At 45.9% G+C, this 16,748-nt stretch overlaps 1 long non-coding RNA gene across 1 annotated transcript in view; it reads left to right on the top strand.

The window, feature by feature from the left end:
• The first annotated feature begins 6,131 nt into the window (after positions 1 to 6,131).
• The window catches only part of LOC132325933 (uncharacterized), a 120,277-nt gene continuing 109,660 nt past the window's right edge, over positions 6,132 to 16,748 (top strand). The window contains exons 1-2 of the long non-coding RNA XR_009486079.1: positions 6,132 to 7,304; positions 7,795 to 7,872. This is a non-coding gene — a long non-coding RNA (uncharacterized LOC132325933). The remainder of the gene's footprint in view (positions 7,305 to 7,794; positions 7,873 to 16,748) is intronic.

Raw genomic sequence — 16,748 nt, 5'->3', positions numbered from 1 at the left:
GAGCCTGACTCCCCTGAAGATTCAGCAATGCCAAATCACCTTGTCTCCTCTTGAGGCAGGCAGAGCCCGCGATGACGGCGGCGGCCTCCGAGCGTGGCCGTAGCGTGCGGCCCGAGGAGCCGGGCGTTCTTAGCAGAAGGGTGAGTAGCAGGCTTGGTGGGCTTTGGCCGCTGTGCAGCTAAGAGGGTGCAGTGATATTTGGTGTTGCTGATTGTAGCTGACCAAGAGACCAGAGCCCGGTGACTGCGGAAAATTCCCCAGCGGGTGAGGCGGCCTTCCTTGGCAGCGGAGGCGGATTGTCATCCCCGGACGTCCAAGAGATAAGTGGAGGGTTACGAGCCCCCTGAGAGGGGGACGAAAGCGAGGTGCTGGGAGGGCCTTTGGAGTGGCAGCTTTGGAGGCGGGGTTGTGCAGGAGGTGGCCCTTTAGGCCACGTAAAGGAAGAGTTACCCGGTGCTGAGGTGCTCAGGGCAGAGCAGTCCCGGTGCGTGTCACTTGTGTCACTTGTCTGTCGTGCCTTCTGTGTCTGTCGTGTCTTCTGTGTCTTTTGCCTCGTGCCCCACAAAGGATTATCCGAAGCCCAGGTGTCCATCTTTGCCACTGAGATCTCTGTGTTCCTCGGCCCAGTGCGTATTCCTTCAAAGCCTTGACTCAGGAGGCTGGACAGGCAACGGCGTAGCATCTCTCTTAAGACATCTGACCGGATGGTTCTATTCAGGTCTTGTTCTGAGCTGTTCTCGACAGCTGTGCATGGCAACGATCCCTTCTAGCTGGTTAGGACTTGTACAAATTCCAGGATAGGGGGAGATTCTGACCGTAGGATTCTGGGGCACCCATCTTTGCCCCGCTTGCGATAAGTCCTTCTGTTAGCGTCTTTGTTCCTCCAGGATTCTCTGAGCCTGACGGGCTCACCGTCGCTCTCACCCAGGGCATCTGGTCCCGCCTTCTCTGGGCCCTGGCTGGCATTCTTCTCGCCGAGAGCTTTCTCTCCCTGTTGTGTCCCTTGGTTTGTCTTGTTCTGTGTCACGGGTGTCTGGGTATTGGGCCCGAAGCTGCTCTGCCCTGCTGCACAGCCTGGTGTAGGTATCGTAGGACAAGTCCTGGGGCCTGGGGAGTTGTAATGCAGGGTGTAGCTGGACTCTAGATGGCATTTGTCGATTGACACAAGATGTCTGGAAGGCCTAAGTCATCCTGCAGCCCTCTGACCCCTGTCCTCCCATTCTTTCAGGTGCTGGCAGATGAAATCCGTGGCGGAGCGCCCCGTGGCGGGTGAGTGGTTCCCCTGAGCAGGTTAGGCACCGTTTGCCTTTGCAGGGGCGGCGTTAATGGTGACTGTGTGTTTACAGCGTTGTCCTTTGCCTTTATTTTTAGGACATAAAGCCGAACCTGAGGAGTCAAGGTAAGCGGGCAAGGTGCGCAGCGGGCCCTGGATGGAAGCAGTGGTTATTGCACAGGTCTCAATTTCTGCTGCCTCTCTCAGCCTCCATTCTCCTTTGTGTGCTTCAGGCGGTCCATGGGTATCACGCCGAGACCCCGTCAGCGAGTGGCCGACAGACCCGGTTCGTCGCTCTCGTGGGAACTCGCTAAGCGGTACGGGGCTCTGTGATGGTGCCGTGACCTTTGCCATTTGAAGGTGACGCCTGGAGAGCCTTCAGGAAGGGCCGAGGAGTTGCTGTAAGTTGGGGAAGTAAGGAGGAGGAGCCTGACTCCCCTGAAGATTCAGCAAGCCAAATCACCTTGTCTCCTCTTGAGCCAGGCAGAGCCCGCGATGACGGCGGCGGCCTCCGAGCGTGGCCGTAGCGTGCGGCCCGAGGAGCCGGGCGTTCTTAGCAGAAGGGTGAGTAGCAGGCTTGGTGGGCTTTGGCCGCTGTGCAGCTAAGAGGGTGCAGTGATATTTGGTGTTGCTGATTGTAGCTGACCAAGAGACCAGAGCCCGGTGACTGCGGAAAATTCCCAGCGGGTGAGGCGGCCTTCCTTGGCAGCGGAGGCGGATTGTCATCCCCGGACGTCCAAGAGATAAGTGGAGGGTTACGAGCCCCCTGAGAGGGGGACGAAAGCGAGGTGCTGGGAGGGCCTTTGGAGTGGCAGCTTTGGAGGCGGGGTTGTGCAGGAGGTGGCCCCTTAGGCCACGTAAAGGAAGAGTTACCCGGTGCTGAGGTGCTCAGGGCAGAGCAGTCCCGGTGCGTGTCACTTGTGTCACTTGTCTATGGTGCCTTCTGTGTGTATTGTGCCTTCTGTGTCTTTTGCCTCGTGCCCCACAAAGGATTATCCGAAGCCCAGGTGTCCATCTTTGCCACTGAGATCTCTGTGTTCCTCGGCCCAGTGCGTGTTCCTTCAAAGCCTTGGATCGGGAGGCTGGACAGGCAACAGAGTAGCATCTCTCTTAAGACATCTGACCGGATGGTTCTATTCAGGTCTTGTTCTGAGCTGTTCTCGACAGCTGTGCATGGCAACGATCCCTTCTAGCTGGTTAGGACTTGTACAAATTCCAGGATAGGGGGAGATTCTGACCGTAGGATTCTGGGGCACCCTTCTTTGCCCCGCTTGCGAGAAGTCCTTCTGTTAGCGTCTTTGTTCCTCCAGGATTCTCTGAGCCTGACGGGCTCACCGTCGCTCTCACCCAGGTCATCTGGTCCCGCCTTCTCTGGGCCCTGGCTGGCATTCTTCTCGCCGAGAGCTTTCTCTCCCTGTTGTGTCCCTTGGTTTGTCTTGTTCTGTGTCACGGGTGTCTGGGTATTGGGCCCGAAGCTGCTCTGCCCTGCTGCACAGCCTGGTGTAGGTATCGTAGGACAAGTCCTGGGGCCTGGGGAGTTGTAATGCAGGGTGTAGCTGGACTCTAGATGGCATTTGTCGATTGACACAAGATGTCTGGAAGGCCTAAGTTATCCTGCAGCCCTCTGACCCCTGTCCTCCCATTCTTTCAGGTGCTGGCAGATGAAATCCGTGGCGGAGCGCCCCGTGGAGGGTGAGTGATTCCCCTGAGCAGGTGAGGCACCGTTTGCCTTCGCAGGGGCGGCGTTAATGGTGACTGTGTGTTTACAGCGTTGTTCTTTGCCTTTATTTTTAGGACATAAAGCCGAACCTGAGGAGTCAAGGTAAGCGGGCAAGGTGAGCAGCGGGCCCTGGATGGAAGCAGTGGTTATTGCGCAGGTCTCAATTTCTGCTGCATCTCTCAGCCTCCATTCTCCTATGTGTGCTTCAGGCGGTCCATGGGTATCACGCCGAGACCCCGTCAGCGAGTGGCCGACAGACCCGGTTCGTCGCTCTCGTGGGAACTCGCTAAGCGGTACGGGGCTCTGTGATGGTGCCGTGACCTTTGCCATTTGAAGGTGACGCCTGGAGAGCCTTCAGGAAGGGCCGAGGAGTTGCTGTAAGTTGGGGAAGTGAGGAGGAGGAGCCTGACTCCCCTGAAGATTCAGCAATGCCAAATCACCTTGTCTCCTCTTGAGGCAGGCAGAGCCCGCGATGACGGCGGCGGCGGCCTCCGAGCGTGGCCGTAGCGTGCGGCCCGAGGAGCCGGGCGTTCTTAGCAGAAGGGTGAGTAGCAGGCTTGGTGGGCTTTGGCCGCTGTGCAGCTAAGAGGGTGCAGTGATATTTGGTGTTGCTGATTGTAGCTGACCAAGAGACCAGAGCCCGGTGACTGCGGAAAATTCCCAGCGGGTGAGGCGGCCTTCCTTGGCAGCGGAGGCGGATTGTCATCCCCGGACGTCCAAGAGATAAGTGGAGGGTTACGAGCCCCCTGAGAGGGGGACGAAAGCGAGGTGCTGGGAGGGCCTTTGGAGTGGCAGCTTTGGAGGCGGGGTTGTGCAGGAGGTGGCCCCTTAGGCCACGTAAAGGAAGAGTTACCCGGTGCTGAGGTGCTCAGGGCAGAGCAGTCCCGGTGCGTGTCACTTGTGTCACTTGTCTATGGTGCCTTCTGTGTGTATCGTGCCTTCTGTGTCTTTTGCCTCGTGCCCCACAAAGGATTATCCGAAGCCCAGGTGTCCATCTTTGCCACTGAGATCTCTGTGTTCCTCGGCCCAGTGCGTATTCCTTCAAAGCCTTGACTCAGGAGGCTGGACAGGCAACAGAGTAGCATCTCTCTTAAGACATCTGACCGGATGGTTCTATTCAGGTCTTGTTCTGAGCTGTTCTCGACAGCTGTGCATGGCAACGATCCCTTCTAGCTGGTTAGGACTTGTACAAATTCCAGGATAGGGGGAGATTCTGACCGTAGGATTCTGGGGCACCCATCTTTGCCCCGCTTGCGAGAAGTCCTTCTGTTAGCGTCTTTGTTCCTCCAGGATTCTCTGAGCCTGACGGGCTCACTGTCGCTCTCACCCAGGTCATCTGGTCCCGCCTTCTCTGGGCCCTGGCTGGCATTCTTCTCGCCGAGAGCTTTCTCTCCCTGTTGTGTCCCCTCGTTTGTCTTGTTCTGTGTCACGGGTGTCTGGGTATTGGGCCCGAAGCTGCTCTGCCCTGCTGCACAGCCTGGTGTAGGTATAATAGGACAAGTCCTGGGGCCTGGGGAGTTGTAATGCAGGGTGTTTTAAGGGCTGTCTTAGTAATAGTGTTTTTGGGTGTTTTTTAGGGTATTCTTGTTCCTATTTTTGGATTACTTAGAAGTTTTTAAAGGAATTTCACGTCTATTGGTGGTATATGGACAAGTTTTTTCAGGCTAGGGACTTTTTAGGGATTTTGAGGGTATTTTTTAGACTTTCTTTTAGCTTCCAGTTAGGGCATTTTAAATGGTTTTTTTAATATTCTTGGAACTCTTTTAGGACTCTTTAGGGATTTTTTAAAGTTTTTTCGGATATTTTTCAGCCATTTTCGGGCTTTTTATTAAGTAATGTATTTTTAGTGTTTTCTGTGGCTTTTTAATGTTTTTGGGGTGTTTAGGACACTTTGGAGACGAGGGTGTATTTTTAGGGAATTGATGGGGTTTTTTAGGCTCGTTTTGGGGTGTGACAGAGGTTTAGGGGAACTGTGTTGGCTTGAGGATGGCAGAGGCTGGGAGCTGAGGGAGGAGCAGGGAGAAGAAGGGACAGTGGGTGACACACAGAGATGCTGAGGGTGGCCGGGGCAGCGGAAGGGTGACATAGAGAAGCTGGGGACTGAAAGTCTAAGGAGAGGAGTTAAGGGTGACGCACAGGAGCTGAGAGGGGGCTTGAGGGTGACAGGGCCTGAGGACTAGGAGGCTGAAGGAGGGACTGAGGGGTAAAGGGAGAGGGCTTGAGGGCTGCGCAGTCCAGTGCAGATCCGCGCTACAGGGTACATCTTAGGAGGCAAGACAGTGTACAGCTGCACCACCCCTCAGCCCAGCCCTAATCCCAGTCTAACCAGCCCCCCTAATAACAGCCCTTTCCCCCAACGGCAGCGCAACACAGCAACCCTAACAGCGAGACCAGAGCGGAACCCTCCCGGTGGGACACGGCAGCAACTCTCATACCAGGACAATGGCAGAACCTGAGATGACAACAAGATCCACTGCATAAAGTTAGGGAAGACATCTCAGGGTTGGAGAGCAACAGGAGGGGCTTGTTGGAGGCTGAGCAGGTTTTTTTAGGCATTTTCCAAAACCTCAAAGGATATAGAGGGGATGCTTGAACCTTTCTTAGGACATTTAGGGCTTAGCCTTAGCCCAAAGCAGTGTTTACTGCCCAGGGTTAGGGTTACAGCTAGGGTTAGGGCTTTAAAACGACAAAGCCCAGAGATCCAGGCACACGGCAGCTGCAGAAGGCATCCCAAGGGGAACTCAAAGCTCATACCATGCTTTCCACCACAGCCTTTTCCTCGGAACCTGCCTAAGGCTAAATGGCCGGCCGGCTGCTAAAATTCTGCATTGTGCAGGATATCTCTCAGATCCAAGCTGGCACCAGTGCCAAATTGGGCTGGTTTGACAGTGCCGAGTGGCTCCTGCAATCTGCCATCAGGAACCTGGGCTGGTTAGATTTGTTTCCCAGGGAAAAGGCCTGTAGAGTTGTTCAGGGGCCTGTGGCCTGGAACGTCTGTCTGCCTGCTGGAATTCAACTTTGCGCAGGATGCCTGCCAGATCCATGGTGCCACCAGTGCCACCTCGGGCTGGTTTGACAGTTCCAGCTGGCTCTGCAGTCTGCCATCAGGAGCCTGGGTGGGTGAGGTTTGTTTGCCAGGGAAGAGGGCAGGCGTTGCTGTTCGGGGGTCTGTGGCCCAGAGCGGGTTTACGGCTCCTGAAATTCGGCATTGCGCAGGATCCTGCCCGGCACCAAGCTGGCCCCAGTGCCAACTCGGGGGGGTTTGATAGGGCCAAGTGCCTCCTGCAAACTGACACCAGAAAGCTAGGCTGGTGAGTTTTGTTTCCTGGGGAAATGTACTGGACAGATGTTCTGAAGTCAGTTAAGAATAATTTTTTTGTTGTAAATTTAAGTTTATTTTGTTTTGGGGATTTTTTTTCTGTTCGTTTTATTTGTTGTTTTTTTGTTTGATGCATTTGGCTGTTTATTTGTTTTATTCTTTGGTACATGGGTATTTGTATGGTGGATCATTTTAGGTAGTTTTTTATTAGGGTAGATATATTTTTATTTTTTAGCTGTTGAGATTTCTTTTATATCGTTAATAATTCGGTTTTTTAAGTTGTTTTTACAGAGTATTGCTTATTCTTTGAATTGTTTGAGTTAGTGTAGAGGTAGAGTTTTGGTTATTTTTTTTTTAGTAGCGTTCAGGGTCATTGGTAACCTTTGAAGTTTAGTAAGTTGGTAAATTTTTTTTTTTTTAGTAGTTTTTGTGGTTTGCTGTGTGTGTTTCTCTAGGGTTTTCTTTTCTTTTCATTCTATTTTTGTGATGTGATGAGAATTGTTAGTGACAAGAGCATACTGTGGTGTTTTTTGCTGGCAGCTGGTTGCCTGGTGGAGGTATCCTAATGTGTTTTGAATTTGTGGTGGGAATTTGATGCTGTTTGTTTTGTCATTTTATTTAGGAATTGGAAATTAAATGTAAAATTATAACTATATTTCAACAAAACAGATGTATAGAAATGAGAATAAGCAACTTAAATTTTAAATATCTGTCTTCCAGGTTCATTCCCATTGTGATCTGCAAGTGGCAAATCAGGGTTGCTCTTCATTAAAACCAAAAGCGCTCTCAGAATGTTGATGGAGGTGATGATTGCAGGGGCGATGCTTCTGAAGAATAGCTCCCCCATCTTCCCCAGGGCCTGGGCAGAGAGAGGTGGAGCTCGGCCACAGGGCAGTACAAGCACTTCCCAAGAGCAGCTGGTGAAGATGGCGCAGAAGCAATGACAAGAGTGCGGTGAACAGTTTTGTCCATCGATCCAGCTTCTGGACATGGTAGGGAAGACACAGCTTTTGATAAAACATCCAACACTGTGGTTTCTCTTCTTTGTGTTTGTGCTCCCATTCTGACCACCCCTGGAAGTATTATTTTTCAAAAAGATATCTTGGAGAGAAATCACATTTATTCAGGGGGAGCCATAATTTTCATCTGTTTGAAATGCACCAGGTGTGTTTTAAGCCCTGTAAACACACCGAGAGCTCCAGAGTTTGTTGTGCAGTTTTCTGCAGCACTGAATTATTCTGTATTTTAGTAACCATGCCCTAGGGTACCAGGTAGGCTCAGTACCAGGAGCGGGAGAAGCAGACCCGAAAGATGCTTTGGTTAGAGCCCAGCCAGGTTTTAGGCAGCCTGCAAAGTCTGGCCTTGCACTACAAACCAGTCTGCTGTTGCCATCTGCTGGAAAAATCCCTAACAGATATTTCCAAACATGGGGAGGAGTGTCTGCTCCTGTCACAGAACTTCTGGGGCCTTTTTCCCCTCCAGCTCCGTGTGATCTGCCCAAGAACAACGTGTGCACCAGGCTGTTACCGCTCTCTTCGGGGTGAAACACCTTCAGCCAAGGTCAGTGTAAGAGCAAAACAATCCTTCCAACGACGGCCTGCTACTAGAGAGGCAAAAAATTATCCTTCCAAAGGAATTCATCCTTCTTCTCCCTTACAACTCTCCTGTTTCGTCACACCATAGAATGGTTTGGGTTGGACGGGACCTTAAAAACGACCTAGTTCCACCCCCCTGTCCTGGGCAGGGACACCTTCCCCTCGGCCAGATCGCTTTGCTGTGCCCCCAGATCTGTCACCTGAGCTGAGCAGTCTCCATTCCACACGTGTTCACACAGGGACCAGACAAACTTTGACACAAGTCCTAAAGATCCTGTTCATCTCAGCACATCAAATCTAGAATTTATTTCTTTCTACACCCTTTGCACTTACTTCTTTCTCAAACTGTCACACCCATAAAAATAATTCTGTGCCCTACTCCTATGGGATTTTCAGGGGTACTGGATATCACTTCCTTTTCCTTCAGATATCTTTTCTTTCTAGCAGGAGTCTTCAAAATCCTTTTCTCCTCCTAAAGGCTCTGTGGCTCTTCATTCTGTAGAAGGTAAGAGCACATAGTAGGTGGGACAGGGAAATCCCTTCTCGATTGCCAGCGGCCTGAAGCCATACAGGCTGCTGTTTGCCACAGGCATCCTCAGCTCCGTGTCACGAGGCCCCAGTCTGATCTGCGAGGTGTAATTGCCACGGCATTAAATCCTTTGCTGGCGGCCGATCGGCCCCAGCCAGTTGGATTGCATGGCCAGGAGCTGCTGCTCACCAGGGCAGGAAGGGTTTAGGAATCCTAGCTGCTGCTGCTGCTGCTGACGGGGCTTTAAAGCGTCCTGCTCAGAAGAGGAGTCCGTGGTGTGTGAATCCTCCCCCAGCAGAGCTGAGAATAGCAGGACCCGTGACTGTGCTGTCTCTAAGCTACACTTACACCGCCTAAAAGCTGTCCTGCAGTGTGCCTTGGATTTCCAGAAGAAGGGATGTTGAGGGCATAAAGCCTGGCCAGGGGCGCCAGGGACTGTTTCAGGCAGCGCAGGGAACTGGTGCCGCTTTGCCTGGTGGAGAAGGTGTGACAAGGAATTCTCCCAAGCCAAGGCACCATTGGCTGTGGCCATTGGCCTCCAGCTGGCTCAGCGTGGGGACAGAGACAACCTGCACCTTTACTAACCTGTTTATTATTTACAGAGCCTCTATTAACCTTCACTAGCAGAATGAAGCATCTTCAGTTTCAAAACTCCCACATGCAGACCCCAAGCATCTACTGTGGCCTGGAGGCCCTCTGGCATGGGAGAGGAAAGAATCTGCACCTGCGCCGTCCACGCTCTCACTCGATGGGGAAATTGTCATGATATTATTGAGGCGTGTCCTCGATGTGTCTCTTATTGCCTTGCCACTCCTGAAGCCCGAGGCTGTCTTGTCCTAGTTTGCCTTTCTGATGTGGACGAGCTGAACTGCCAAGCGATGAGGAATTTGGTGCTCTCTGTGGAGGGCCATCCTGTAAAATTTCTGTTGTTATGGCTCTGCGCCATAAAGAATTACATGGCCTGATTGTCAGCAATTTTTATTTCTGCAATAGTGTAAAAATATTTGAGTTTTAAGACTATTTATTATTTCAAAAAGAGAAAATATTTTAAAGTTTTAAGTGATAGCTAAAATTACACCTGAAAGCTAGAAAGAGCAAATACATAGAATACTTCTCCCTCTTTGTAGAATTGCATTCAAAAATATGTTTTCATTCAAAAATAAGCTGATGGGGATGTGCTTTTATGTCTTTAGTGACCTTTACAAATTTACTCCTCAGGTTTTTTGAGTTCATAGAATCATGGAATAATTCAGGCAGGAAGGGACTCCAAAGATCACCTGATTCCAAGCCTGCTGCCGTGGGCAGGGACATCTTTCCCTAGAGCAGCTTGCTCAGAGCCTCATCCCAGAGCACCAATGGGCCTTGAACACTTCCAGGCGTGGGGCAAGCCGCAGCATCTCTGAGCAACCTGTGCCAGCCAGGTGCTAGAGGAGGCAGAAAGCCCTTCCCACCCGGAGCAGAGGCCGCTGCAGCTTCGTGCAGCCTCGTGTCACCGAGCGTGCGAGACAGAAGGGCCCTTCCCGTGGAGGGATAGCAGCACCCAAAGATCTTTTTCGGGAAAAGCAGAGCGATGGAACACCAAAGTATCCTTCAGTTCTTCAGCAGGTTTGGGAACAACTTGAAGGAGGAGCAGAGCTGGCCTGGTGCCTGCCAGCTGTGCAGGCAGCTGGGATGGAGAAGCTGCAGTTGTCTGTCTTCTCGGCCGAGTCTTTAAAAATGAGGCGCTTTTCTGTAGCTCCTTTTCAAGCATTACATGAAAGTTCCCCCTAGAAGTCCAAAGGCAGCTGTTTTCTTAGCAGAAGGAAGTCTGGAAGAGGCAAAGCAGGCAAAGACATCAGAGGAGTCTGGATAAAAACCTTGGCTAACCTATTTTTCCTCCCTCTTCCAAACAGCCAATTTTGAAGCGCTCACCAGAGATCTGCCAGAGATCTGGGAGGAAAAGCAGAGCCAAGCACTGAGAACTGACGTGTGAGCCCTGGTGAGGACTGCCACTCCCTCTGCCTTGGTGTGGGACCCCCTGAGCTCCCATTCCGATGCTGGGAGTGTTTCTCCTCTCATCCAGCCAAGCCAGAGACCTCCTAGGGAACAAGCAGGTAAGGTTTAAGTACCGAGATCTCCCAAGTAAGAGGCGACATGACAAAAGGAAATGGCCTCAAGTTGCAGCAGGGAAGGCTTAGGTTGGATTTGAGGAAAAATTTCTTCACTGAAGGTGTGGTCAGGCCTAGGAGCAGGCTGCCCAGGGAAGCCCCCATCCCTGGAGACATTTAAAGGGTGTTTAGGGACCTGATTTGGGAGGGGCTTGGCAGTGCCGGGGCAACAGCTGGGCTCGGTGACCTTAGAAGGCTTTTCCAGCCTAAAGGATCCTATGGTTCTGAACAGCCTTGACCCCCCTGGCTCTTACACAGCACCTGGATAGGGAGGGAGGGAGGGAGGGAAATCCTCTCTTCACATGTGCCAATCCTTCTCTGAAACTCACCCCGGCAGGACAGCACGAAGACTGAACGTGTAAGAAGATGTGGGGTGCAATGGAGAACCTGGCAGGAGCATCCGACGCACACGTGCACGAGTTTTGCTTTTTGCTTGGATTGAAACTCAGAAGTTGTAAGGAATTTGGGAATGAGATGGGACGTTTCAGAAGAAGAGGAAGGAGGAGAAGAGGAAGTTGTTGTTACAGTCCTGGCAAAATCTTTTGTTCTAGCTAATAAAAGAAGTTAAAAAAAAAAAAAAAGCAAAAAAAGTGGTTTCTTTCATTCAATATTGTATTCGTTGGTGGTATATGGTGTGTTGTTTTATTTCTTGGTATTATGAAATCTGCGTAATTTGTTTTTTGAGTGAAGCTAACTTTATGGATGGGTTGGTTTTTATTTGAGGTAGGATTAATTTCAATAAGTTCCTTTAATAGACTTCTGATAGGTATTGTTGGGATTTTGGTTTTGTTTATTGGATGTATAAACAGAGAGATTTGGTAGGGCTAGCTTGGCTGCTGGAGTGTTGGGTGTTAATTTATTAGATGGCTTTTGTTAAAAGCCGTTTTAAAATTGTTGAAAGTTTTCTTAAAAAGGTAGTGGTTTAAAGGTGGTTTTTAAGAATTGATTGTATTGTTTTATGCTGTTTGTAGCTGGTGTACCAGAAGGGATATGGTGTACTTCTTGAGTGTTACGGTTTTAGCTTTCCCAAGTTCCGATTTATTTCTGGTGTGATGGGTTTTGTTTAGTTTTATCTTTGGGGACAGGGGCATTTTTATGGTGGGTTTTTATAGGCAACATTTTTTTTTTACTTTGGGTAGTGGTATTTTTTAATATTTTAATAGTTTACATTTTTTATTTGTATGCTTTTAATTAGTTTTTTTTTAAATTTCTAAGATAACTTTGTAGATTATTTGTTCTTATTTGTGAGTTAGCATAAAGGTGGAGCTTTGGGGGCTTTTTGTAGTAATGTTTAGGGTCAGTTGCACAGTTTTGAGTTCAGTGAGTCGGTTTGATTTATTTTTTCATGGGTTTTTGTTTTTATTAGCAGTTATTTCATTTTCAATGTGTGTTTGAGTTTTTTGGGTTTCTGAGATACTGGTTTGGGAGGAAGTTTAGGATTGGAATGGATGGGGGTTTTGGGCCAGTTATAGTGGGATTTCTAAATTTATTTACAGTTAGGTTTATTTTCATTTATATTTGGGTTGTGGGATGTTTGGTGATAGAAATAGGTTTTGTTTGGATGTGCTGCAATGGGACGAGCGTGCCCTGCGTGCCGGTGCTGACCGAGGCACAGGATTTCTGTGGTTCTGATGGGTCAGGTAAGTGAATTTTTATGGTTTAATATACAGTTAAAATGGAATTAAATATAAATTTTAAAATAAATATAAAATTAAAGTGGTAAACATAAGTACAGAGAACAAATAGATAAATATATAAAACTATAATATCTACAGTATATTGTTGTAACATATAATATATAAAAATTATAATCTATTCCATAAATACCAATATATGTAAATATAGATTGTAAATATCAAAGTATTTAAATATAGTTAAAATAAATTTGGGATATTTTGGTTTTTATTTCGTTATAGGCTGGGTACTTTTATAAGTAAAATAAATATAATTAATATAAACCCAGAAATTCAAATATACAAATATATAATATATGTCCTGATACCTATAAATGATTTTTATAAATAAATATAAATGATAGAAATATCTAATATAAAAATAATATATCTATTATTATGTTAAAAGGTATTCTCTCTAATATATATACCATCTATAAATATAATAAATAAATATTATAAATGTAAATGTGAATAGAATTATGAAAAGTGAAATTATTTTTTAAATTTTAAATATGGTTTAAATAAAGGGGTGTCTTTGGTTTTTATTTGGTTAGAGGCAGGGCTTTTTTTTTTAATAATATCTGTATTATAGTAATGTAAATCTAAATATAGAAGTGTATAATAAATATATAAAGATATATTACTAAACTCTGAATATAAATTTAAATATAAATATAAATATATGTAAGTAAAATGAAGATATGTAATATAGAATATAAATAACATTATAAGGCCATATAAATTACAACTAGAAATGTGAATATAAATGTGAAAAATTTACTTTAAAAAAAAAATTTGAATACAGTTGAAATTAAAGGGGGTTTTTTGGCTTTAATTTCGGTAGAAGCAGGAGATTTATTTTAAACACTGTAAGTGTTACAGAAGTAAAAATCCTAACACAGAAATATATAATCAATAGGTAAAAATTTGTATAAAAATAAATAAATAAATCTAAGAAATAGGAAAATATGTAATATACAATATCCATTTATTTATAAATATAAATGTATCACTAAACATTATCCATCAATATACATTAAAAATAGAAATGTGAATTTAAATTTAAAAAATTATTTTAACAATATTTAAATATTTTTTTAAATAATTTTTTCTGGGGGTGTGGGCTTGATACTGTTGGGTTATAGGCAGGGGTTTTTTTTTCTTCGTCCTCCGGCTTGTTTTTTGGCATTTCTTTCAGAGGAGTTTTCGGCGGGGGCCGCCCCCGTTCTCTCTCGCCGCCTTCCCTGCCCGCAGCCCCAAGGCGCGCGGCTGCCCCCGGCTGGGGCGCGCGGCGGTGCTGCCGCCTTGTGGGCAGAGCGCGGTACTGCAGCCCGGCACGGGCGGGCGTCCCCGCTGCCGCCATGTTGGGAGTGGTGTGCGGCGGGTGTCGCGGAGCCGCTTGACCTTCTCAAGGTGGCGGCCAAAAGGGCGGGCAAGTTGAAGACCCGCGGTCCGTCTAACCGAACTGCCTGCACGGCACCCCGGCGCCAGGGCGGCCCCGGCAGGATTTTCTGTGGCGTTTCATGTGTCCCGGACGCGGGCTGTCGGCTCAGCGGCGCGGTGGGCGGGCGCTTTTCGGCGGGTTTCTGACAGGCATCTGCGTAAACGCCTCTCTCTGCTGCTGGGGCTTCTCGCGGCCGCCATGTAGGGAGTGGCGTGTCGGGAATGTCGCGGACTTTCTTTGACCTTCTCAAAATGGCGGCCAAAAGGGCGGGAAAAAGAGGCCCCGCGGTCCGTCTAACCGGACTGCCTGCACAGCACCCTGACGCCAGGGCGGCCCCGGCAGGATTTTCTGTGGCGTTTCATGTGTCCCGGACGCGGGCTGTGTGCTCAGCGGCGCCGCGGGCGGGCGTATTTTGGCGTGTTTCTGACAGGCATCTGCGTAAACGCCTCTCACTGCTGCTGGGGCTTCTCGCGGCCGCCATATTGGGAGTGGCTTACTGCGAATGTCGCGGACTTTCTTTGACCTTCTCTAAATGGCGGCAAAAAGGGCGGGGAAAAAGAAGACCCGCGGTCCGTCTAACTCGACTGCCTGCATAGAACCCTGACGCCGTCGCGGCCACGGCGGGATTTTTTGTGGCGTTTCAAGTGCCGCGGACACGAGCTGTCCCCTCAGGTGAGTCGCGGACGGTTGTAATTTGGCGTGTTTCTGACAGGCATCTGCGTAAACGCCTCACGGTGGGGGGGGGGGTCCTCGTTTGGCCGCCATGTTGGGAGTGGAGTGTCGCGGATGTCGCGGACTCGCTTGACCTTCTCAAGGTGGCGGCATAAAGGGCGGGAAAATCGAAGAGCGCCCCTCCCGGTAAGTCTGCCGCCTTGTGGACGGAGAGCGGTACTGCAGCCCCCCCGAGCCAGCGCCCTGCCCATCCCCAGGCGTTGGAAGCGGCCGCAAAAAGGGCGGTAGAGGGATAGAGATCTGTACAAAGAGATAGAAATAGGGATCGTAAACAGAAAAATATTTAAATGTCGTTTAAAATAAATTGGGGCTTTTTTGGTTTTTATTAGGTTATAGGCTGGAGTTTTTGAAAAATAATATAAATGTAAGTAATATAAAAATATAAATCCGACTATACAAATATATACTATATATACACCGATACCTGTAAATATCTAATATAAATAAATTAAACTTATAGAAATACCTATTATAAAAATAATATATCTGATAGATCAAAAGGTTTTCTCTAGACTATATATCACATCTATAAATATAACGAATAAAAATTATAAATGGACATGTAAATATAATTATGCAGAACAAAATTATTTTTAAATCTTTAAATAGGTTGTAAATAAAGGGGTGTTTCTGGTTTTCATTTGGTTAGAGGCAAGGGTTTTATTTTAAATAATGTAAATATTTTAGAAATATTTTCTATATCTAAATAGAGAAAGACAAAATAAATGTATCAAGATATACACCTATAACTAAACGATAAATTTAAATTTAAATATGAATATATGTAAGTAATATGAAGAGGTGTCATTTAGAATATAAATAATATTAGGCGGCAAAATAATTAATTCGTATGAATGTGTATATAAATATGAAAATTGTAAATATAAAGATATGTAAATATAGGTTAAAAGAAAGGGTTCTTTTCGTTGTTATTTGGTTAGAGGCAGGGCTTTTATTTTAAATAATATGAATATAGATATTATTGTTTTATATTTCTAAATCTAGAACTATATAATCAGGATATAAATGTAGATATAAAGTATAAATCAATAGAAATAATAGGAAGAGATGTAATAGAGAGCACAAATAATTAATATATACATGAATATACATTTGAAATGTAAATGTGAGTCTAAATATAAAAACCATAAGTAAAAAAAAAATTAAATACAGTTAAAAAAAAGTGGTTCTTCTCGGCTTTTATTTGGTTCGAGGCAGGTTTATTTTTTTAAATAATAGAAGTGTTACAGAAGTAAAAAACTTAACCAGACATATATAATCAATATAAAAACATATGTATAAAAATATATAAATAAATATAAACAATGGGAATGTATGTAATATAGAATATAAATTTATATACCGATAGAAAACGATAAACATAAATGTACAAATAAACGTTGTACATCAATATACATTTTAAATAGAAATGAATATAAATCTAAAAAAAAAAAATTTTAAATATTTTTTACAACAAAGGGTTGGTGGTTTGTTTTTTTTTTTCGTTTTTATTGGGTTAGAGGCAGGGGTTTTGTTTTAAATAATATGAATAATAATATGCATATAGATATTATTTTTGTCTATTTCTAAATATAGAAATATATAATCAGGATATAAATATATAGATAGAGAAATATAAAATAGAAATAAATATAATAGGAAGAGATGTAATATAGAACACAAATGACACTATACATGAATACACATTTAAACTGTAAATGGGAGTATAAATATGAAAAATGTAATTTAAAAAAAATTAAATAAAGTTTAAAAGAAAGGGGTTCTTTTTGGCTTTTCTTTGGGTAGAGGCAGGGGTTTTATTTGAAATCATATGATTGTTACAGAATTATAAAATCTTAACCAGAAATATATAATCAATATGTAAAATATATTAATAAATCTAATTAATAGGAATCGATTAAATATAGACTATAAATGTATATATAAATAGAAAATTATAAATATAGAAATCAACATTAGGCATCAATATACATTCTAAATCGAAATTTGGGTATAAACATGAAAAATTTGAAAATAAAATATATTTAAATATTGTTTAAAAGAAAGGCTTGGGTTGTTCTTTGTTGACTTTTTTTTGCTTTTTAGCCGCCTGGTGGGCAGAGCGCGGTACTGCAGCCCCCCGAGGTTAGCCGACAATAGCCGAGTGGAGCCGAAGAACCGAAAATAGCCGAGGGTGGACGGAAATAGCCGAGTGGAGCCGAAGAACCGAAAATAGCCGAGTGTAGACGGAAATAGCCGAGTGGAGCCGAAGAACCGAAAATAGCCGAGTGTGGACGGAAATAGCCTCGTGGA

The sequence above is a fragment of the Haemorhous mexicanus genome, chromosome 4, assembly GCF_027477595.1.
Source record: "Haemorhous mexicanus isolate bHaeMex1 chromosome 4, bHaeMex1.pri, whole genome shotgun sequence".
Classification (NCBI taxonomy): domain Eukaryota; kingdom Metazoa; phylum Chordata; class Aves; order Passeriformes; family Fringillidae; genus Haemorhous; species Haemorhous mexicanus.
Note: the sequence above shows the minus strand (reverse complement) of the source record. Positions and strands in the feature narration are given on the sequence as shown.